The following is a 24,276-nucleotide window of genomic DNA, read 5'->3' as shown; positions in this document are numbered from 1 at the left end:
TGTGGGGTTTTTTTCTATTTTTCCAGATAACATGCACATATAATTTTAATAATCGTTTTCTGACATTTCACGATCTGTGCTCTCGCCCTATCTCCTCCCAGAGACAGCAGGTAATGATATATGTGTACATGCATTATCATACAATACATATTTCCATGTTCTTCATATTGTAAAACAAGATATATAGTGCTTCCACTTAAGAAAAATTCATGGAGGAAATAAAATAAAGAATGGTATGCTTCAGTCCATATTCAGACTTCCTCAGTTCCTTCTACAGCGGTAGATAGACTTTTTTTTTATTATGAGTCCCTTGGAGAGAGAATTACTTCCAACAAACCATTTTGTGGCTCAGAAATGTGCCTGTAAATAGATTGCTAGGCTTGGAGACAGGAAGACTCATCTTCATGAGTTCAAATCTGGCCTCAGATACTTAGTAGCTGTGTGACCCTGAACAAATCACTTAACCCTGTTTTTCTCAGTTTCCTCATCTGTAAAATGAACTGGAAAAGGTAATGGCAAACCACATCAGTATCTTTGCCAAAACAAAAAACAATAGAGTCACAAAGAGTTGGACACATCTGAAAATGACTGAAAAGTCAGCCTCAGAGTCCTGAAATTATCTTTTTCTGTATTCATCCAATTGAAACAGTTTCCCGCTGACCCCTGGTGCCTGACTCTCCTGATATGATTGGTCGTGCCCTAATGTTTACCTCTGCCTGATCCCACCCTGATCTGAAATCTTCTTTGGACTACTCCTTAATGCTGAAACCTGACTGGTATAAGATTTGTTCTTATTTGATGTCTCTTGTTGAAAAATTTTATGATTAACCTATCTGGGATTATCTCAGCCTGAACTAAGTAGTAAATAAGGCTAGAGAATAGATCTGTGATTACACATAAGGGGAAGTCCCAGGGAAGGAAACTCCTTCCTACCAGTGATGATTAGTACCTTCTCTGCAACTTAGAGATTTAGAAAATTGCCTTGAGTCCTTAGCGGTTAGATCATTTTGCCTCGAGTCACAGAGCCAATATGTATGTATCAGAGGCAAGGCTTGAGCAGAGGGGCTTCAAAGCCAACTCTCTAGCCATTGGGCCATGGGCTGCCTTCCTCAGTTGGTTCATGTTTGCTGAAATCTGTGCCACTGCCATATCTCAGATTTTTGAAAACCCAGGACTTGGGAGAGACATTCAAATTGATGCCACATATAATCTGACCTCATATCCTTCGCTAATCAATACTTTCATTTGATATGGTAGTGATGAATGTGATGGTATCCTGCTTAGCTTAGACTGTCCTCTGATAAGATTTACTACATAGCAGGTAACTCCTTTCAATGACTGAAAGCTACTCCCTGTTGCAAGTGCTCATAGTGTGGGCATTGATAGCCTGACAATGGGAGGCAGTGTTGAATAAAGGAGGGCCAGCCTCAAAGTGGGGGCAACCTAGAGTTAAATACCCATTGTCACATATTGTCTGTGTGCTTGTGCAAAGTCATTTAACCTCTTAGTAGCCTGGGATATTTTCTGTGACTATTGAAAGAAAAGGATTAATCACCTACTTTGTGGTAGTCACTTTGCAAATATTATCTCATTTGATCTTCACAAAAACACTGGGAAATTAGGTACTATCAGTATTTTCATTTCACAGTTGAGGCAGAGTAAATCCCTTGTACTAGGTCAAATAGTTAGGATCTGAGATCAAATTTGAACTCAGATCTTCCCAACTCCAGGCTCTGAACTTCAATTATTCTACCACCTACCATATGCAAATCTGTGCAGGGAATGAGTGTATCTTCACCAGGAGTCCCCTAAACCAATGAAATTACAGGTCTAAAAAAATCTTCCTATTAATACTATATGGAGTTAAAAGAGACCTCAGAGGAATTCCATGTGAACCAGAACGACCTCCAGGAATTTATGCAGAGCAAAAGGAGCAGAACCAGGAAGGAGAACATTGTAGACAGAGACAGATACACTGTGGCACAATCGAATGTAATGGACTTCTCTACCAGCAGCAATGCAATGATACAGGACAATTCTGAGAGACATATGAGAAAGAACACTATCCACCTCCAGAGAAAGAACCATGGGAGTAGAAACACAGAAGAAAAATAACTGCTTGATCACATGGGTCAATGGGGATATGATTGGGGATGTAGACTCTAAAGGATCACTCTGGTGCAAATATCAACAACATGTAAAACCCAATGGAATTGTGCCTTGGCTATGAGAAGGGTGGGGGTAGGGGAGGGAAGGAACATCATTCTTATAACCAGGGGGAAATGTTCTAAATTGACTAATTAAATAAAATTTAAAAATAAAAAATAAAAAGAGACCTCAGAAACCTAGCTTTGTTTGAACAAAGTCTTGACTCAGATAATACCACCATAAAAGAAAAAAATGCAAAATTCAAGAGACTAGCATTTATTATCTGTATAACTATGGGCACAACTTCTCTGAACTTGTTCCCTTCTCTATAAAATGGGAATAATAACACTTGCCCTCTCTATCTCTCCCAGGACTAGTTCTCTCTAGCCAATTAAAGCATCATGAAAATATAATCTATTGTTATCATTATTATTATCAGGAGAAGGGAAACTAAAGCCAAGGGCCAGATTTGGCTTTTTGTTTTAATAAAATTATTTGAAATATAAATACAATTGATCATAATTATTTTAAAATGTAAAAACATTTCTTAGCTAGTGGGCTGCACAAAAACAGATAGCTGGCTAGATTACTTCAGTGCTATATGTTTGCTGACCCCTGTTATAATTATTGATTAGCCACTCCTGAGAGATTCTATATAGTGCTGCTCTATAGAACACATGAAATACCATATTCTTATATAACAAAATAACTTTACAGTACATGACAAACCTTAAAACAATGTGTAAATACTAGATGTTATAATATTTTAAAATAATTATCTTATTGCCAATATAATTATTATTTATCTTATTGCCAATATTACTCTTATTTATTAATATGAATATTTCTAGCATAATCACTGTTGATTATAATAATATAGTAGCTACAGTTTTAGTTAGCAGAAATTAGATGATGCCCTTAGTAAAGTGGTATAAGAATTACTTGAGGCATCTATAAAAAAAACTTTTAATATGCGACATATCCTCCTTTTACTACAATCATTTGTTTTATATGAGTTAGTATTGAGTTTATAAGACTTTGACACACATTCTTTAATTCTTCATCATGAAACCACACTTTTATCACTGTGGATATGAAGCATACCTTTGATGATCAGTCCTTTTTTCCAAGTCAAGGCTTAATTTCACCCACAAGTTTTCAGTAGGGTTTAAATCAGGTGAGTTTCTGGGCCATCGAAGCATGGTTATTTCCAACTCTTAGATAAATTTCTTAACCTTTCATGATGTACGACATGGCATAAGGTCATATTGCAGGATTCTGTCTCCATTTTGGGACCTCTATAATTCTGGAACATCTTTGCTCTTTGATGTACAATAATGATAGCATTTAGTGTTTTAAGTTTAGCAAAAACTTTATATATATATATATATACATATATATAAACTCATTTTATCTCTCAAAGTAGCCCTATAAAATACACTATAAGAGGTCAAATAATTTGCACAAGGTCACACGACTAATAAAAGTCTGAAGCAGGATTCAAACTCAGGTCATTCTTAATCCAAGACCAGCACTCTATCTACTATACTACCAAATGTTATTTGGAAGTATATGATTACAGTTCATCATTATTAAAACTTATTAGGGTTCATCATTCTTTCAATAGAGATAAGTCTTTCAAGACCACTGGAAATTTCTTAAAATCTCTAAAACATTTTTGAGGTGGATGTTCTGCAGTTTGATGACCATGTCTAGCTCTTACAAGCTAACCTGGAATTCATCAAACAATGATTTTGATATAAACTCAATGTAAAGTGAGTCTTATCAGTAAAAATTACCTTTGCCTAATCATCAGTGCTCCAGTCTTTGTATTGTCTTACCCATAACAAGCTTTTTTTTTTGTAAAAGAATAATTTGCAGTTGATTTTTGTAATAGGTCTCCTTTCTGTTTTTCCAGTTTCAAGAAGACTATTATATCATTGTAGAGAAATCAGCAATAACTCCTTCAGCTGGCAGGTCTCACTAAAAGTTTATTTCTTGTTTTCTATGAGTTAATTAGGCTTTTTTACAGCAGTATTATTTCAATTCTTTTTTTTTAATCCTTACCTTTCATATTAGAACCAATACTATATTGGTTCCAAGGCAGAAGGACAGTAAGCTCTAGGCAATGGGGGTCTTGCCCAGGGTCACTTAGCTTTGAAGTATCTGAGGCCAGATTTGAACCAAAGACCTGCCATCTCTAGGGCTGGCTTTCAATCTACTGAGCCACCCAGTTGCCCTATCTTGGCTTTTTTTTTTCAACTGTATTTCCGTTTGTACTTCAGTGAAATTGACTTTGATTTCATTATAGACTTGAATGATCCTTGCAAGGCTTGGCATCCCCCTTTCCTATCAATATCTATCACAATACCTCTAACAATCATTAAAATGTGGTCCTTAAGAGCTATCCTTGTAGTACATTTTGCCTCCATTTCCTTATCTGTAAAATGAGCTGGAGAAGAAAATGTATGACCCTGAAAAAGTCACTGAAAGTCACTGTTAGCCTCAGTTCCCCATCTATAAAATGAACTAAAGAAGGAAATGACAAACCACTCCAGTATCTTTGCCAAGAAAACCCCAAATAGGTTCCAAAGTGTCAGACATGACTAAAACACAACTGAACAACAACCACTAACAAATCATGTAATCTCTCTGCCTCAGTTTCTTGAAGTGTAAAATGAGAATCATAACAGTACCTACTTGACAGGGATGTTGGGTAAAAAGTTAATATTAATCTGTACCCCTATTTGGCACCCTAAGAAAAAAATTTTTGATTTTAGTACTAAAGTTATAAGATGTACTTCCCCTCCCTTCACCCTACCTTGCTAAAGCTGGAAGGAGACAAATTATTTGTTTATCTGTAAACACACCTTTTGGGTAGTGAAGCAAATAAATGAGGTAGGCAGAACCTGGGGAAGAAGAATGGACATGAGCTGTGACTACACATAGTGGTGACTCCAGGTGTCCAAAAGACCTTCCTCTTGTCCCAACTAAAGTCTGAGATCAGGATTCTCCAGTCAAAGTCCTCCGATCACAGAGACTTGGGAAAGGGATACACACAGAAAGACTATAAATGGGGGTAGGGGGAGGAAGTAGGCCTCTCTTTTCTTGGAATCACAGATGATCTGGCTCAGGGCTGGCACAGAACTGTGTAAGTAAAAGAAGGCTAAGACAGAGGTCAGCCCCATGTGACTGGTGCTTCTCCTTTCTCTGGTCCACTTTTTCTTATTTAATAAATAATTATAAATTAAAACATGGTCTCCAGAAAATTTTAATTAGAACAGTTGTGAGGAGCAGCAAAGGATATTACCCCCAATTTATCCTCTCTATATCTTCTCTACACATGGTGCTCTCTTTTCCACTAGATCCTTGAGGACAAAGACCACTTTTTGTCTTTTTTTGTATCCCCAGAGCTTAGCACAGTGCCTAGCACATTTTTTCAATCATGTGCAACTCTTCATCATCCCATTTGTGGCTTTCTTGGCAAAGATACTAGAACGGCTTTCCATTTTACTTCTCCAGCTCATTTTATAGATGAGGAAACTGGGGCAAACAGGGAGAACTGACTTGCCCAGGATCACACAGCCAATAAGTGTCTGAGGTATGGTGTTGCATAATTTGAAGGAATATAGTGTCTCTATAAGAATATCAACCTGGGGGCAGTTGGGTAGTGTAAAGATTAAAATTTAGGGGAGATGGGGAGACTGAGGCAGGTAGAAATTAGTTTCTCTCTGCAAGAAGTATTATATTTTTTAGAGGTTTATTAAAGGTTAAAGATTAAAGAATATACAAGTAAGAAACATGTGCCTAGGCCAGAGGCGTAGTCAGTGGATTGAGAGCCAGGCCCAGAGATGGGAGGTCCTGGGTTCAAATCTGGCCTCAGACACTTCCCAGCTGTGTGACCCTGGGCAAGTCACTTAACCCCCATTGCCTAGCCCTTACCATTCTCATAGCTGCATTTTGATTAGATTTGGGATTTCATTGATATTGGGGAACTTTAGGGTATTAAAACTCCATTTGTCAACACAGGGCAGTACTTTTATCTCAACTCATAACTTTAGAGAATTGACTGGATCACAGAGAGGTTAAATATGTTGTCGGAGGTCACACAATCAGTATATAACAGAGATTGAATTTGAACCAACTCTTCCAGGTTCAGAGACCAACTCTCCATTACCATACATGCTTCAAGGCTTTGTCTTAAAGAAGAAAGGGCTGATTACCAGTAAAGGAGTTATTCTTGTATCATCTGTCTATGTCCGTAGTCAGATAATTAGCTGCTTAGGGCAAAGGGCAAGCTTACAGTCAAATAGAAGAAAGGATAAAAATTAGAAGACCCTGTATGCAGCTCTCGAAAAGCTCCAACCCAATGCCTTTAAAGGAACCGCTAACTCTTTTTTTTTTTTAAGAGCAAATAAATAAAAGTAAAGACATTGACTCACCATTATTTAGAGGAGTTTAACTGATAGAAAACAGTCACCGGAATGAGACCAAATGATTTCAAAAACTGCTTCAGTCAGCAAACATTTGTTCCTTGCTTTTGTACACTCTAAAAATACTCTTTATTTCCAAGATATCACTATGGATTAAATAACTACATTTCTAAACTCAGTGCCTTGTGCAAAGAAGACACTCAATAGATCTTTGCCAAATGAATGGTGAATGAATGAATATGAAATGACTAAATGATTTCCCAGCTGTCTGCATTCTTTGGCCTTCTCCACCATGCCCCAGGAAACCTCTTCTGCCTAAAAGATTAGATCATCTTTGGAATGCAGATCTCATCAGCATCCTCTGCCACAGAGACCTTTCTAACTGGAGGGCCAGAGATCCTTCCAGATCCTCCAACTGAAGAGAGCACCCAAACCAGCTTTCTCTTCATTTCCCATCCTCTGACCTTCTCCATTATCACCAGTGAGTCTCTTCCCTCCCCAACCTCTTTTTAGCTTCATTTTGAATATTGTCTTCTTCCATTAGAAGGTTAGCTTCGGAGGCATCTAGATAGCACAGTGGATAGGACACCAGATGTTGAGTCAGGAGGATCTGGGTTCAAATGTGGCCTGAGATATTTGCTAACTGTGACCCTGGGCAAGTCACTTAACTCTGATTGCCTAGCTCTTGCCTCTTGACTGCCTTAGATCTGACACTAAACCAGAAGGTAAGGGTTTTAAAAAATGTAAGCTCCTTGAGAGCAGGGACTATCTTTTTTTTTTAATTCCCAATACACAGTGCCAAGTACATAATAAATATCTAATAAATATTTATTGACTGAATGACTAAAATGTAATGAAGAAGCAGTCATTTAATAACTTCCTACATATTTTCCATATACCATATAATAATAATGTTCTCGGTACTGTGTCCAAGGTGCCAAAAAGGAAATTATTCTAGTTTCTATTCTAGGATCAATTATTTCTCTCCTCTTTTTCTTTAGGCTCTGTAGCCTCCAGAATGGCTCCTTTTAGGTCTAGTTTGTCTTAGTTGAGCTGGTAAAGTCACTCTGCTTTGCTTCCCTGAACTGCTTTTCTCCAGGTGCTTATCCTAGGCTGATATCCTGGGCTGATATTTCAACCTGTCCTTGCTTGGACCGCTGCTGCCTGCTGAGAGGTAAAGCATCCTTTTGAGAATCTAAGAAATGGGCTAGCCATATACTCAAAGGACAGCAAATAGGACATGGTTGTGAATGTGAGGAGCAGAGCAATGTTCAGTAAACCCATGCCATTTTACTTCACTAAGAATTAGTTCATAAAGCATGAGATAAAAGGAAGATATTGATGTAGATTGCCAGAAAAGATTAAGCCAGGCATATTAACCAATTATCAAAAGAATAAGAAAAAATGGGCAGTTTGGTAAAGTAGATAGTGTTCTGACCCTGGAGTTGGGAGGACCGAAGTGCAAATGGAGTCTCAGACACTTCCTAGCTGTATGACCTTGAGCAAGTCACTTAACCCTGTTTGCTTCAGTTTTTCACCTATAAAATAAGCTGGAGAAGAAAAATACAAATCACTTCAGTATCGTTGCCAAAAAAAAAAAAAAAAAACCTGAAATGAGGTCACAAAGAGTTGGACAGAACTGGAAAATGATTGAACAACAAGAAGAAAAAAATGGGAAATTCAAAGAAGCTCAAATTAGCTCTGTGAAACCTTCAGCCAGGACTTGTGCTTTCTTTCCTGAAGGATACTGGAAACAATTACTTTTGAATCCATTTGCCTCCAAAGTTTAGAATGCATTCCTCCTTCCCTCTGCCTCTTAGAATCCCTAGTTTCCTTCAAAACTCAGTTCAAGTGCCACCTTTCAGATGAAACCTTTCTTGATGCCTCCAATTTACTTGACCATGTAAGGCTAAGAAATGTTAGCTGGCACTGATGTCACTCCTCCTCAGTGCCCTCTCTGGAATCCAGCTCATTCACTTACTGTTATTGGAAAGTCAAGACTATTTCTGGACTATGAAGTTTCCATGTATACACTTTAGATCTTCTAGTCCACCAAATAGTTCCTGAGAGTCTAGAGTTTCCTATGTGATACCGAGTAGTGTCCAAGCACTAATCTATGCCAAGGAGAAATGGCCATTTGTTATTGCTCCTCTAATAATGAAATGCATACTGAGAATGGAGCCTACAGGTTAGAATCATATTCCTTTTGTTTGTTCCAGAAACAAATGAAAGGTTGTATCTTAAAAGGATGTCATGTTCTCCCTCTTGGTGAAAACTGAAAAACTTCTGAGAACTAATTGTAACTCCTAGTCACTGTAATCCGTTGCTTTCTTCCTGTCTTGTGAGAGAGATTGACTTGAAACTAAGCTCCATGATTCAGTATGTGTAAGATGAGGGGGAAAGTGGGAGAATAATTCAAAATATCCAGGTGACAGATTGAGTTTTTCATTTTCATTCAAAATTATTTCTTTATCAATTAAATTGTAAATAAAACATGTTTTGAGCCTTGTAATCATAAGTGCTTGTAAGGGGAGCTGTGAGCTACATTTTGAAGGAGTGTGAATGGACTGGAAATCACAAATCCCATCCTGGGCAGTTAAGGAAAATAAATCTAAGAGGGAAAAGATCCTAAAATGAACACAGAACTCTTGTGTCGGGTAATAGTCTCTGATACAAATGAGCCATGTTTAATTCTAATTTGACCTGAACTAAACTCAAAGCACAAATATGGCCACTTGTCCATCCCCTAGATCCTGTGACTCAAAATAGAACTGAGTATGAGAAGAAAATGTAGCCCCTCATTCTTTCTTCAGAATAGGTCCCCTCATTAAGGGCAAGAACTTTAATTTTTGTCTTTATGTACCCAAAACCTATCTCAGTGCCTTGTCAGGGAAGGGGAGAAAAGAAAGAGGGAGCCTCATTTAATGTCTGCTGAATTTTGTTGAAATGCAAATTGAAGCAATTCTAAGTTTCTGTCTCATATTCATCAGAGTGTCAAAGGTGACAAGAAATGGAAATGGTCAATGTGTGAGAGCTGGGGAAAGAGAGGCACACTGATGGTAGACTTGTGAATAGTTGCAATTATCTGGAAAGCAATTTAGAAATATATTTTAAAAAGTTACTAAAAAGTGGATGTTCTTAGACCCAGTTGTAAAACTGCTAGGTCTATACTCAAAAGAAATTAAAGGAAGAGGAAAAGGTCTTGTAGGTATAAAAATACTCACAACAGATCTTTTGGTTATGGCAAAAAAAAAAATGACCTTGGATATTAAGAGAAGAATACTGTTCATTCAGCTGTTCCCCAATCAATGGGCAACTCCTTTGTGCTCAGCTCATTTCTGCTAAAATTCTAAAAGTCTATGAATATTTGGGGGTTTGAGGGAGCTTTTTTTCTTTCTTTACTCTATAGCAATAAGATCTTTAAGTCAAAGGGTACAGATATGTTAGTCTCTTCCTTTAGCATAATTCCAAATTGCTTTCCAAAATAATTAGAAAGCACCACCAAGAGTGTATTAATATGCTAGTCTTTCCAAGACCCTTCCAAAACTGATTATTTTCTACTTTTGTCTCAATTTGTAATTTTCTTATTAATGGTGATTTAAAGCAATCTTTCATGTGGTTGTTAACAGTTTGCAAAATTTTCTTTTTCAAATTGTTCACGGAGGCAGCTAGGTGGTGAAATAGAGAGAGCATAAAATTTGAAATCGAACTTGAGTTCAAATCCATCCTCAGACACTAACTGTGTGATCGCAGACAAGTCAACTAACCTTTCTGCTTCAGTTTATCCATCTATAAAATGAGGGTCATCCTAACACCTACCTCTCAGTGCTGTTTAAAATGAATTAATATTTTTAAAGCACTTTACAAGCCATAATCACCATATAAATGCTTATTATTATATCCTTTGCCTTATATACTGAGGAATAGCCCTTGGTCATGTATATTTATGTTAGTTGATTCCCTAGAAACCTTAGATATCAGACCCTCACAATAAAGCTTTAGTCTGGGGCAATTAGGTAGCTCAGTGTATAGAGAGCCAGACTCATGACAGGAGGTCCTGGATTCTAATCTAGCCTCAGATGATACCCTAGCCATGTGACCCTGGGCAAGTTATCTAACCCAAATTGCCTCACCCTTACCACCCTTTTGCCTTGAAACTAATACACAGTATTGATTCTAAAGTGGAAGGTAAGGGATTCTTAAAAAGAAAGAAAGAAATATTTAGTGCTTCTTTGCTCCAATTTCTACCTCCCACTAGGCAGTACAATCATCTACCTGAGGATCCTGAGTTCAGATTATAAACATTCATCTGGACCCAGACCTACCATACTCCTCCCCAACGTCTTCACACCACACAAATGTAAGCCCCTTGAGAAAAGGACTATCCCATTTGCTGGTATTTATATCTTCAAAGCTGAGCATTTAGTAAGAGCTTAGTAAATGCCTTCCATTCTATCCCATATTGTGGAGGTGAAATCAATAAGACTTGGAAATTAATTAGATATGGATGGTGAATGAGAGAGAAGAAACACAAATAACTTCCTCAGAAGCACCCATGACGCAGGGAAACACAACCATACACACCCTGGGAAAACATTCTTGGCAGATGACTAAACTAGGCTGAGAGTAATCAACAAGTCTCACACCCATTGGTAGGTTTGGGGGTTGTCTGCTGCAAGAACATGAAGACTTCCCCTGGATAAACGGGAGGATGAGAATATTTTGTTCCCGTCACCATGACGGTGGCTGAAACAGGGGTTGTTGGAAAGCTTAGAGCTTGGTCAAACATTGAAGAAGTCAAACTGGTCCATCCCATCCTGCACTGCCATCAGTCACCTAGACTTGGATGACTGTGGAAGAGAGAGTTAAACTGATGACTTAGTGCAACTCTGCCTTAAGTCCAACTTATACACAAGTCATTGCCTTTGTGATGTTATTGTTCCTCTTCAAAAATAAAGGAAAATGGGAGAAGCAAGGTGGCTCAGTGGACTGAGAGCCAGGCCTACAAACAAAAGGTCCTGGGTTCAAATCAGGCCTTGGAAAAATCCTAGATGCGCGATACTGGGCAAGTCACTTGACCCCCACTGCCTAGCTCTTACTGCTCTTCTGCCTTAGAACCAAAACACAATATTGAATCTAAAAAGGAAAGTAAGAGTTTTAAAAAAGAAAAAGAACATATTGTGTTGTATATAAACAATAACTATAGGTGCACACATATGTACATATGTGTGTAATGTATATGGAAAACTTCCCCAGATTATTGGGGCACACCCATGTCATCCTAGAGGTCTACCACCTAGTTTATTATCTCTTCCTCCTTCTGCCATGATCTCTTCTGAAAAAGCAGACTAATGAGCCAAGCTTTACAAACACCAGCCAAGTACTCTGGTATCTTTGGCTCTCACTTTCCTTTTAATAGTTATTGGCAGCCCCAGGATCCACCATAATGGGACCTGCCTCCCAGGGTTGTCATAAGAATCAGATGAGATAAAATTTGTAAAGTGCTATATACATGCTAACTATTGTTATTATTATTTTCAAAGAGAAAAAAGGCATTGTTAACCAAAGGCTTTTTTGGTTAACAATCTGGCTCTTCGTGTGCCCAAAAGATCAGGATGAAGCTCTATCTTTGGAATTCGGTATTTCTCTTTTGGATCAGTATGGAATTGCCCTGTTTGTTCCTGTAATGCTTAGTAAACACCCCTTTAAAACGTCTAAAAGGATGACATCTTGTTTTCAGAAAGCAGAGGTAGAAGACAGCCTTCTCCTCCAACTGTAATTGGGATTTAGGGGTACTCAGCCCAAAAGAGGGGTAAACTAGGTGGCACAGAGGATAGAGTACCAGGTCTGGAGTCAGAAGACTCATCTTCCTCAGTTCAAATCTGGCCTCAGACAGTTCCTAAACGTGTGACCATGGGCAAGTCAGTTCGTCCTTTTTGCCTCAGTTTCCTCATCTATAAAATAAGCAAGAGAAGGAAATGGCAGACCACTCCGATGTCTGCCAAGAAAACCCCCAAATGGGGTCCCAGAGTCAGACACAACTGCCAAACGACTGAACAATCCAAAGAGAAGATAGTGACAGCCTGAGGTCAGTAGGGGGCACCAATGAGCTGAGTTTGGAATGATAGAAGTGGAGTGGCAGCAACCCAGGTGACCGGAAGATCTATTGGCATCTGACAATACAATAACTATTTGTTCAAAGAGTGTTTCTGTATCTTTTGTAAAAACCACAGTCAAGGATATTCTTGTATCATGTTCCTTTTACAAGGTCAAACATGATACATTCTAGCATGCTTTTGGGTCCCTGGGGGGCAAAAAAACCACAAATTTGCTTCTATAGATGACTTTTGCTCTCTGGATGAATTACAGATACACTTTCTCTTGTGAGAAGTGGTGGACGATATCATCTGTTTTCGACAGCTACCCAAATGATTTTCCTAAACTATGAGTCATTCCCCAACTCAATAAACCCCAATGGCTCCCTGTTACCTCCAAAATCAAAAGAGAAACTCCTGTGTTCATTAGAATCCAAGTCCATTTTCTTTCCATTCTTCAACACCTTCTTCACCTTCCCACACTCCAGAATATTAGCCTTTGCAACATTCCATGTCTCTCCTCCCTTCTTTCACCCTGGCTGACCCCCATGCCTGGAATTTGTTCCTTTTTTTACTCCATTTCTCAGAATCCTTAGTTTCTTTCAAGGTTCAGCAGCTACATTGTCTGATCTTCCCAGCTATTCATTTATAATTATAATGATAATTAATAATAATATAATTTATAAAGGTACCAACCAGCCCCCAACCAGCATTCCCCAGGAGGGACTATTCAAATCCTTGAGGACATGGACTATTTCCCTTTAGTCTGAATATTCCCAGAGCTTAGTCCCCTGCCTAGAACTTATTAAGTACTTAATTCTTGCTGATTGATTGGTTTAACTGGCAGAAAGTTTAGGCCCCCAACTATATAATAATTCGCTCTTGTCAGGCACCTAATAATATCTACTCCTTCTGCTTCTTGATTGTTAACTTGTATGTGGATTATTAAAAAAATAAAACAGTGGATGATAAGATTGTTGCCCTGGAGCAAGTAGCTCTTGAGGCCACCTATCTAATCTCTTCATTTTAGGGAAAAGAAGGTTAAGGAAATTTTCCAACATCATATAAGTAAGTCAGAGTGTCAGAGGCAGGACTCAAATTCAGGTTCCTTGACTCACCATCCTGTTCTCTGGAACAAAAACAACATAGATCTTTTCATTTGTCTATTATTTTGCTGGCCAGTCCTTTCAATTAACTAGCATTTTTAAGTACCTACTGTGTGCCAGACTCTATACTAAGATTTGGGGATACCAGGAAAGGCAAAAGACTTTTCTCTAGGAGAAAACATTCAAGCTGCTTTGTACAAACAGGTAATATACAGGATAACTTGGAGATGATCAACAGAGGGAAGAGAAGAGCATTAAGTGGGATCAGGTAGGGCTTCCTGTAGAAAATGGGACTTTGGGACTTAAAGGAAGCCAAGAAATAGAGGAAAGGAAAGGGGAAATTCTAAACAGGAAGAACTTCAGTGAAAACATTTGGAATCAAAAGATGGAATGTCTTGCCATGTCTGGGAAACAGCATGGAAGCCAGTTTCACTGAATCACAGAGTATGTACATAATGAGGGAGGAAGGAAAGTATAAGAATACTAGAAAAGTAGGGCGAGACCAGATTATAAAGGGCTTTTTAAGTCAGACACTTTTATACTGGATCCTAGAGGCAATATGGAACCACCACAGTTGTAGGGACCCATTCTTTTTCTTTTCTTTCTTTTTTTGTAAACCCTTAGTATCAATTCTAAGACAGAAGAGTGGCAAGGGTTATGCAATTGAGGTTAAGTGATTTGTCCAAGGTTACACAACTAGCAAGTGTCTGAGGCCAAATTTGAACCCAGGTCCTCCCAACTCCAGACCTAGCATTCTATTCCCTGTGTTACCTAGCTGCCCCTTGACACCTTCTTTTTCAACAGGGTCTTACTCTATCTCTCCATGAACCTATCTTGTATTGTAAGGATTAAAAATTAAAAGGTTGGACTAAATATATGAAAATTTAGTTGCTGAAAGTATTACTCAAGTCAGAATGACTTTTTCTGGTAGCTTATTTACAAAAGGAGAAAGAGTGAATGTAAGAAAATAAGAGAGAGAGTAGATAATTACTCTGGCCATGTCCAAACCAGGTAGGGCTTCAGAGGTCCCAGCAAAGGAGGCCCAGAGGTAAATTAAACAAGAGTTCTAGCCACAAGGCCTCCTCCAAGACAAGGGGCCTCTCTGGAGGCTAGTACCTCCAGAAAAGTCAGGAAAAGGAGTCAGCCTTTTCACTCACTCGTGGTAGTTCAAAGGGAGAGATTCAAGAACACTCTCACCAAATTTCAGTCTCAGGTTCACAAAGCAGATGCTTCACCAGCCTCCAATTCAAACTCCCACTGCAACTCAAACTTCGAATTCCAAAGAACGGAACTTAACAGGAAGTTGCCACTGCTTTTAAAGACACTTCATTGCATCACTTCCTGTGCATTCCTTCCACTTTTTGTGGACCAATTGTGGCATTAGCTTTGCTTAGGACCTCCCAGGGGGCAGTCAGTCATTTCTGATTCATCACCAACTATAGCACATGTGGGTCACAGACCTTCCCATACTTAAAGATAAGTGGGGTGTATACACTTTTGGTGATTAAATCTAAAAGTGGGCAAAGGGAGAATTAATCACATCTTCATAATATTCTGCCACATGATAAAACTTCTAGGCTAAACCAAATCTCAGCTCCCCTGAGCCTTGCAAACTGACTAAAGAGAAAGCCCACAAATCTACAGATTCTTTAATGTTAAAGCAAACCTTCACCTATTAAAAAATAACATTTTATCTGGTAATAATTCTCAGCACCCATTTGGTGACATGAATGTATCTTTAGCCTCTCAAAGGTATCATAAGATTCTTAAAATTGATTTTCATTCATTAATATAGATTTGTTCTAATATATTTTTAAGGGGAAAAGATGTTACAGAACCAAATTGATAACAAATGGGTCTACCATCTCAAAGAAGTTTAAGAAACCCTAGCCCCCACCTCATCAGAATGAGGAGAGGAAACCATAGTGATTATAAAAAGATAATATTATAGATGTTTATCTAGCCTTGATGAATATAGCTTTACTTGCTTCAGGAATCTGATTCCAATCACTGTACACTTTCTGCCCTTCTACAAGTTTTCTCTATTACATGGCTTTTCTTTTTTTTTTTAAACCCTTACCTTTCATCTTGGGGGTATTGGTTCCACGGCAAAAGAGTGGTAAAGGCTAGGCACTAGGGGTTAAGTGACTTGCCCAGGGTCACATAGCTAGGAAGTGTCTGAGGCCACATTTGAACCTAGGAACTCCTGCCTCTAGACCTGGCTCTCAATCCACTGAGCTACCCAGCTGCCCCCTTTTAAATGGCTTTTCAAGGATTCATAGAATCACAAAAATCAATTAATCTCAGGGCTGGAAGTTTTCAGGTACCTGTGTGAGAAACAAGAGAAACAGAGGCTTCCTTAAATGATGAGATTTAAGGCAAGAGGAAGTGACCGATGAAGGAAATACGTGGGAGAGTTATGTCCAAGACCATGATAATCGGCTTGGATATTCTAGAAGTAAAGTGAGCAAATAGTCCAGGATAAAAAAGCAGAAAGATTACAAACAAACAGAGGCCATGACACCATTCAGAAAACTGGGGCAAATGAAGGGCATCCATAGAAGATAAGCTTCCCTTCCCCACTTCCTTTTAAACACATGGCTTACTGGCCTCCACTTAACCAATCTCTCCTGCCTGCTGCTGATTATCCAGAGGAACACACAGAAGAGTTTGGAGCTAATCTAATGCAACCCCTTACATTCTCTTCTCTCATTATAATAAAATGATAACCAGATCCAAATGCATTCAGTTTGGCTTGAACGTATCTAAACTATGAACATGTTTACCCCCTTATGTTTAAGGGTCAGAAGATTAAATTTTAGAAACCATGAAGATTTATAATGTGCCCCCACCCACTATTCTATTACAGTTCTTTTCTTTTTCTCCAATAAATTGAATAGTACAATTGATTATACTGTGGGGTAAGAGGAGGCTGGGGTGTGGGTGTGGGTGTAAGTATGGGTATTGTTAGTAACCACAAACAGGTAAGTCCTGCTCCTTAGTTAATGATTGAGGACTAGCATCCTAGGGGACTTCAAAATACCAAAATATCAAATTCTGCCTATCACAGTTAACTTTTTTTTAACCCTTAACCTTCCGTCTTAGAATCAATAAATACTGTGTACTGGTTCCAAGGCAGAAGAGTGGTAAGGGCTAGGCAATGGGGATCAAGTGACTTGCCCAAGGTCACACAGCCAAGAAGTATCTCCTGTCGGATTTGAACCCAGGACCTCCCATCTCTAGGCCTTGCTCTCAATCCACTGAGCCACCCACTTGTCCCCTTCAGTTAACTTTTAAAGATTCTTACTTTGAAAGGAAAAAATGGATTGCATATATAATTAAAATATTTCATATTACTTTAGCAGTATTTTTACTTTGATGGAAAGTATTTATATCCCCATTTTATGCATCTCTTGGACTAATAATCAAATGATCATCAAAGTTCTTTTGTTATTTTTTTAAATTTAACAACAGATTTCCACATGAGTTTTCTGAAGTTATGTGATCCAAATTGTCTCCCTCCCTCCCTCCTTCCCTCACCCCTCTTGGAGCTGACAAGCAATTCAATCTGGGTTATACATGTATTATCACGCAAACCATGTGTCCATATTATTCATTTTTGTAAGTGAATAATCTTATAAAATCAAAACTCTAAAACATGTACTCAAATAAATGATAAATCTTATATTTCCATCTGCGCTCTTACTCCAACAGCATGGAACAAAGTTATGTCTGATGTTACATCTCTTAAGCAATCTTGTATGATAATAAATTCTTCAATTGGACAGCTAGGTGGTGCAAAGAACAGAATTCTGTACCTGAAGTCATGAAGACATGAGTTCAGATCCTGCCTTAAACATTCACTAGCTGGTTGATTTGGGGCAAGTCACTTAATCCTGCTTTCTTCAATTTCCTCATCCATAAAATGAGCTAGAGAAGGAAATGGAAAGCCACTTAAGTATCTTCACAAAAAAACAACAACAAAATGGAGTCATGAAGAGTCAAACCTGACCGAAACGCCTCAACAACAATAATGGAAGACACTGTATTGGAGGAAGGCCTCTAAGGCAGCTTGGTCCCAAACTTGTTCAGTCACTATACCTGTAGGTTTTCAGTATACATTCCCATGTCCCCCCTCCCGCTGATCCATACATTCTAGGACAGATTATCGGTTCTTTCCTTCAGTTACTGCCTCACCAACCTCAAACTATCTGCTATGGTTAATTCTGGGATCTGACAGAAGGTACACAAAAATAAAATAAGAACATTAATTTTTCATGAAAAAAACTTTAATCGCTACATAGCAACTTTTAGTATCATAAAAGAAGAAAACCAGCATTTATTAAGCAATTCCTACATGCCAGATACTGTGCTAAGAACTTTACAACTAGTATTTTCTTTAATCCTCACAACAACCCTAGGAAATAGATGCTACTATTAACCCAATTTTATTTAATTGAGAAAACCAAAGTAAACAGAAGTTAAGTGACCAGCCCAGGGTCACACAACTAATAAGTGAGCAAGGCCATATTTGAACTCAGATCTTCCTAGCTCCAAGTCCATATCTCTATCCACTATGCCACCAACTATCTCTAGGTGGCTATCAAAACTATCATAATTTGATGTCTTTTTGTGTGCATGTCGTAATGTTCATAATGATTGGGGCAGGAGTAGATGTATGTAATTTATATATAACTAAATACACATATCAAATTTCCGTACAGATAGGGATGCACCCAATTTCAAAAGCTTGGAGATTTCTGTCCTGGGTGACTCAAGATTCCCCTGATATTCCTAAATGCCTGTCCCTAAAATACCCACAGTACCCCATTGTAGAGAGTTCAAGGTGAGCAATGTAAGGATTGTTCTCTCTGATGGATGCTGACTGAAAGAATCTGGTTCAACAAGCCCACTACTATTGAGGCAGCAAGGTGGCTTATGGGATCAAGTGCTAAACCTAGAGTAAGGAAGACCAGAGTTCAAATCCAGTCTCAGACATTAATTGTATAACTCTGGGTAAGTCACTTAACTTCTGTTTGCCTTAATCCACTGGAGAAGGAAATGGCAAACTACTCCAGTATTTTTGCCAAGAAACCTCATGAACAATATTGCATGCTGTGGTCCATGGGATCATAAAAGAGTAAGGTACGACTAAACAACAACTGTTGGGGTCCAAGGCTATTTGTAACCACAAACAATATTTAGAGAATGCAAAAATTAAATTAATATCTATAACACCAGGTTCTTATTTTTCCATAGAGTTTTATTAATAATCACTAAAAGTAGAGAAAAAGATTTAAGCCTAATCTAACCTAACTCTGTCCACATGGTTCTCCACATGGCTGGCTGACTTGGCCATGGTACTCCACTGCTGCCTCCAAGGGAGCAGAGACCTGGTGCATCACTCACCACACCTTTACCTTTCTCTTGAACCTGGACCCATAGGAGGAGGGAAGGAGGGAAAGAGGGAAGGAAGGAAGGAAGGAAGGAGGGAAGGAAGGAAGGAGGGAAGGAGGGAAGGAAGGAAGGAGGGAAGGAAGGAATGAAGGAAGGAAGGAAGGAAGGAAGGAAGGAAGGAAGGAAGGAAGGAAGGAAGGAAGGAAGGAAGGGAATGAGGGAGGGAGAGAGGGAGGGAGGGAGGGAGGGAGGAAGGAAGGAAGGAAGGAAGGAAGGAAGGAAGGAAGGAAGGAAGGAAGGAAGGAAGGAAGGAAGGAAGGAAGGGAATGAGGGAGGGAGGGAGGGAGGGAGAGAAGGTGGGAGGAAGAGGAAGGAAGGGAGGGAGGGAGGGAGGAAGGGAGGAAGGGAGGGAGGAAGGGAGGGAGGGAGGGAAGGAAGGAAGGAAGGATGATTACCTACATTGTGACTAGGTAGTGCTGGAATCCCAGAAATTCTGGGTGGGACTCCAAACTAGGTAGACTTTGACCAGCAAATGTGAACCTGAGATTCCTAACAGAGGGTGTCACCAGGAAAGAGAGTTACAGAAAGAAGTTGCCAAGAGTCCAACCCCAGAAACTAAACAGTACCTACCCTATATCCTCTAAGAGAGCTGTAGCATTAATGTCATTTCCTTTAACAATTCCTTGATCAGAATCTTCTACATTCTTACATAGCTCAGAGAAACAGGTTTGAAGGAATTGGAAAAACCATTTCATTCTTTCAGGTGATCAATAAGTATTTGTTAAATACTTGCTATATACCAGGCACTGTGCCCTGGGGATACAAAGAAGGGGCAAAAATGTTTGACATTTAAAGCCCTTCATAACCTGTGTCCTTCCTATCTATCCATCCATCCTTCTTTTTTTAAATCCTTACCTTCTGTCTTAGAATCAATTCCATGTATTGGTTCCAAGGGAGAAAAGCAGTAAGGACTAGGCTGGGGGTCAAGTAACTTGCCCAGGTTCACACAGCTAGGAAGTATCTGAGACAGAATTTGAACCCAGGACCTCACAACTCCAGGGCTGATTCTCTATCCATTGCACTACCCAGCTGCCCCCCTATTCATTCTCCTTACACCCTACTCTCTTCCACATAGTATTCTAGCCTGTGACATTGACCTCCTGGCTCTTCCTCCAACATGACACTCCATCTTCTCACTCTTTTACTGCCTGGCCCCTCATTTTGAGTATATTCTCCCTCCTCCCACCTCTTAGGTTCCCCAGTTTCCCTCAAGTCCCAGCTAAAGTCCAAACTTCTGCAAGAAGACTTTCCTGGTCCTCCTTAATGCTGGCACCTTCCCTCAGAGATCATCTCCAATTTATCCTGGCCATAGGATTGTACATTTTACAATGTTTTCATGTTAGCTCCCTCACTAGATAGTGATCATCTGTCTGGAGCTAAGGATTGGTTGGCTTGTTTCTTTGTTTTCCCTCTCTTTGTAATCCCAGCACTTATCACCTTTGTCAAACACATAGTAGGTGCTTAATAAAAGCTCATTGGCTTCACTGAACTATTGAAATCATATCCAGCATTTAAGATTCTGGGGCCACTCTCCCTACCTCATCACAAAGCTTTCCTTGGTCTTTATTCCAAATAGAAATACTCTTTGTGCTGCCAGTAAAAAAAAAAAGAAAGAAAAAAAAGAAAAGAAACACAACCATCTATCCTTAATTCTTAAAAAGCACTTATTACTTTCTGCCTTGAATTAATAGTTTATGTGCATATATATTTATATTCATTTATATATACCATTATATACATATATGCATATATGTGTGTATGTATGTCCTCTACTCAAATGGAAATTAATCCAGAATAAGGACTAAGACTTCTCTACTTTTATATTTCCCACAGACCAAGTGCAGTGCCTTATGCATAGTGTTGCTATTGTTCAGTTATTTTCAATCATGTCCAGTTCTTCATGACCCCATTTGGGGTTTTCTTGGCAAAGATACTTGAATGGTTTTCCATTTTCTTCTCCAGTTCCTTTTACAGAAGAGGTCACTAAAGACAGCAGGGTTAAGTGACTTGCCCAGGTTCACACAGCTAGTAATTTGTCTGAGGCCAGTTTTGAACTCATGAAGAAGAATCTTCCTGATTCTAGATCCAATGCTTTATCCACTATGCCACCTAGCTGGTCTGCCTGTACATGGTAGCCTTCAACAACTATTTATTTGATGAGAGAAGGCATAAATGAATGAATGACAGAAAGGGGGTGTTAAATGATGACGGTGGTATGACAAACTTTATAACTGAGCATTCTGACAATGGCTTCATTGGCTCCCTCAAAATCGGACCTAAAGCCATTTCTCCACACAAAGAAGAAATTGAGTTAGAAGGGCCATTGAAAGTGATTGAACCCATAAGTGTCATGGTAGCCCATACCCCATGAGGCCAGCCACATACCCCAGAGTGGCCTGAATTACACTAAATGCAATTAGAAATGTTTAAAGGTAAATAAAAATACAATACAATCTAGTTCATATTAATTTGTGATTTTCTAAATCAGCAAGCATCCTTAGGGATCCATTTCTATTTGAGTTGGACACCACGGGTCAAACTCAATCTCCTCATTTCACAAATGCAAAGACTCAGCTCCCAAGAAGTTAAGGGACTTCACTAAAGTCTTCTTTTTTATCCCTGTGATCCAGACCTGGGTTTTCATGAAGTGTGGGCCCATTACTCACATAGCTCTGGAGCTTGGAATCTGAGAGATGCCTAGGTGCCCAAGATGACACAGCAAGTATGGGTAAGAAGTAGGATTTGAACTTTGGTCTTCTCATGTACATTTTCTCCCTAGTTACTTATCCACTTAAAAATCTTCAAATTAGGAAATTTTCAAATGGGGAATTAAAGTTATTTTTAAGGGGACAATTGGGTAGCTCAGTAGATTGAGAGCCAGGCCCAGAAACAGGACGTCCAGAGTTCAAATCTGACCTCACATACTTCCTAGATGTGTGATCCTGTACAAATCACTTAACCCCCATTGCCTAGCCCTTACCATTCTTCTGCCTTGGAGTCAATACACATTATTGATTCTAAGATAGAAGGTAAGGGGGGTTTTTTAAGTTATTTTTAAAATAATAATTTTTGAGAAATAATAATAAATAATATTAAATAATAACAATACAGCTTTTTAGACCTTGCCCTACTTCTATGTATTTTTTTCTGTTTCTATTTCTTCTTTGTGTTCAGGAATGAGTTTAGGAGGGGCCCAATGAAGCCCCTGAGATAATACCTCCTCAGTCATCATTCCTTACTCAAATTTGCCACACCATCTTCACTGGAGGCAGCAAGGTGGTACAGTGGATAGAGTGCCTTCCCTAGAGTCTAGAAGACCTGAATTTTTTATTTTTTTGTTGTTGATTTGAAAATTTTTATTTAAATAATTAATTTAGAATATTTTTCCACGGTTACATGATTCATTTTCTTTTCCTCTCCTCCTCCCACCCCACTCTCATAGCCGACGAGCAATTCTACTGAGTTTTACAAGTGTCATTGACCAAGACCTATTTCCATATTATTAATATTTGCATTAGGTTGATCATTTAGATGGAAGACCTAAATTCAGATGAAAACCTCAGGCCTGGGTTTGCTAGGCAGCACAGTATATAGAGTACCAGAGCTGGAATTGGGAAGATCTGCTTTCAAATCGGCTTTTTGATATTTCCTAGCTACATGACCCTGGACACGTCACTTAACTGATTGCCTAGCCCTTGCCACTCTTCTGTCTTAGAATTAATACTAAAACAGAAGGTAAGAGTTTAAAAAAAAAAAACTTAGACATCCCCTAGCTGTATGATCCTGAGCAAGTCACTTAACCTCCATTTGCCTCAGTTTCCTCAGCAGTAAAATGGGGATAATAATATCCCCTAGGATTGTTGTAAGTATCAAATGAGGTAATATTTGCAAATGCATAGCACAGGGCCTGGTACATAGTAAACACTATATAAATGTTAGATATAATTTGACAATTTGCATTTCTTTTGAAACCATAAATGTCTTCCCATTGTAGGGTGAAAGTGGCCTTGGTTCTCTAAGGATACAGCATACAAATACCGGCAGATTGTATAACCTGGAAAGACTCCAAGTACCAGCCCTCAAGAGAATGTGGCTAATGTGGTCCCTAAAAAAAAAAAAAATTTAACATTTTTACTTTATTGATATTTTGTGAACAATTATCTGTATGCAATGCTAGTACTTAGCACAGTGCCTGGCACAGAGCAGCTGCTTAATAAATGTTTATTAATTGATTAATTGGCATGTTGTCCCCCCTGCCAGAATGTAAACTCCCTGAAGGCAGAAACGGTTTCATTTTTGTCTTTTTACCCTTAACCTCTAGAAGAATGTTGGAACATGTTTTTTAATTCAAATATAACAGACTTTAAAAAAAAATTCTTACCTTCTGAATTGATACTAACAGAGCAGACACTTTTTTAAAAAAAACTCTTAGTTTCTATCTTAGAATTAATACTAAGTATTGGTTCCAAGGCAGAAGAGCACTAAGGACTAGGCAATGGGGGTTAAGTGACTTGCCCAGGGTCACACAGCTAGGAAGTGTCTGAGATAGGTTTTGAACCAGGTCCTACCTGACTCCAGACCTGGCTCTCTATCCACTGAGCCACCTAGGTGCCCCTACTACAGACTCTTAATTATCTATTTTCTATGCTTTTGCCTAGTTAAGTCTGGAGAGATTCATCAACAGGTTGGTTCAACGGTGATGAATTTTTCAGTCTCAGCAACATAGAGGGCCTGCCACCCATGCCTACCCACAAAATCACAGACTCTGGACGTATTGAAATCAGTCAGATGATTGTTTTTCTCCTCTAACTTCATTAGTATGCAATTTGTGTGTGCATTATTTTTTTATTAAAAACATTTTCCTTTCCTGTTATAGAAAAGGCTTTGAGGAATTATGATAATAACTCACATTTACAGCATGAGTTCTCAAAAAGTGTTTTCCTCTCATCCCTGGGAGATAACCAGGACACATAGTATTTCCATTTTACAGAAAAAGAAACTGAGGCCCAAATTGGTCCAACTGGTAAGTATACTTCT

The sequence above is a fragment of the Monodelphis domestica genome, chromosome 2 (genome assembly GCF_027887165.1).
Source record: "Monodelphis domestica isolate mMonDom1 chromosome 2, mMonDom1.pri, whole genome shotgun sequence".
In the NCBI taxonomy this organism is placed as follows: domain Eukaryota; kingdom Metazoa; phylum Chordata; class Mammalia; order Didelphimorphia; family Didelphidae; genus Monodelphis; species Monodelphis domestica.
Note: the sequence above shows the minus strand (reverse complement) of the source record.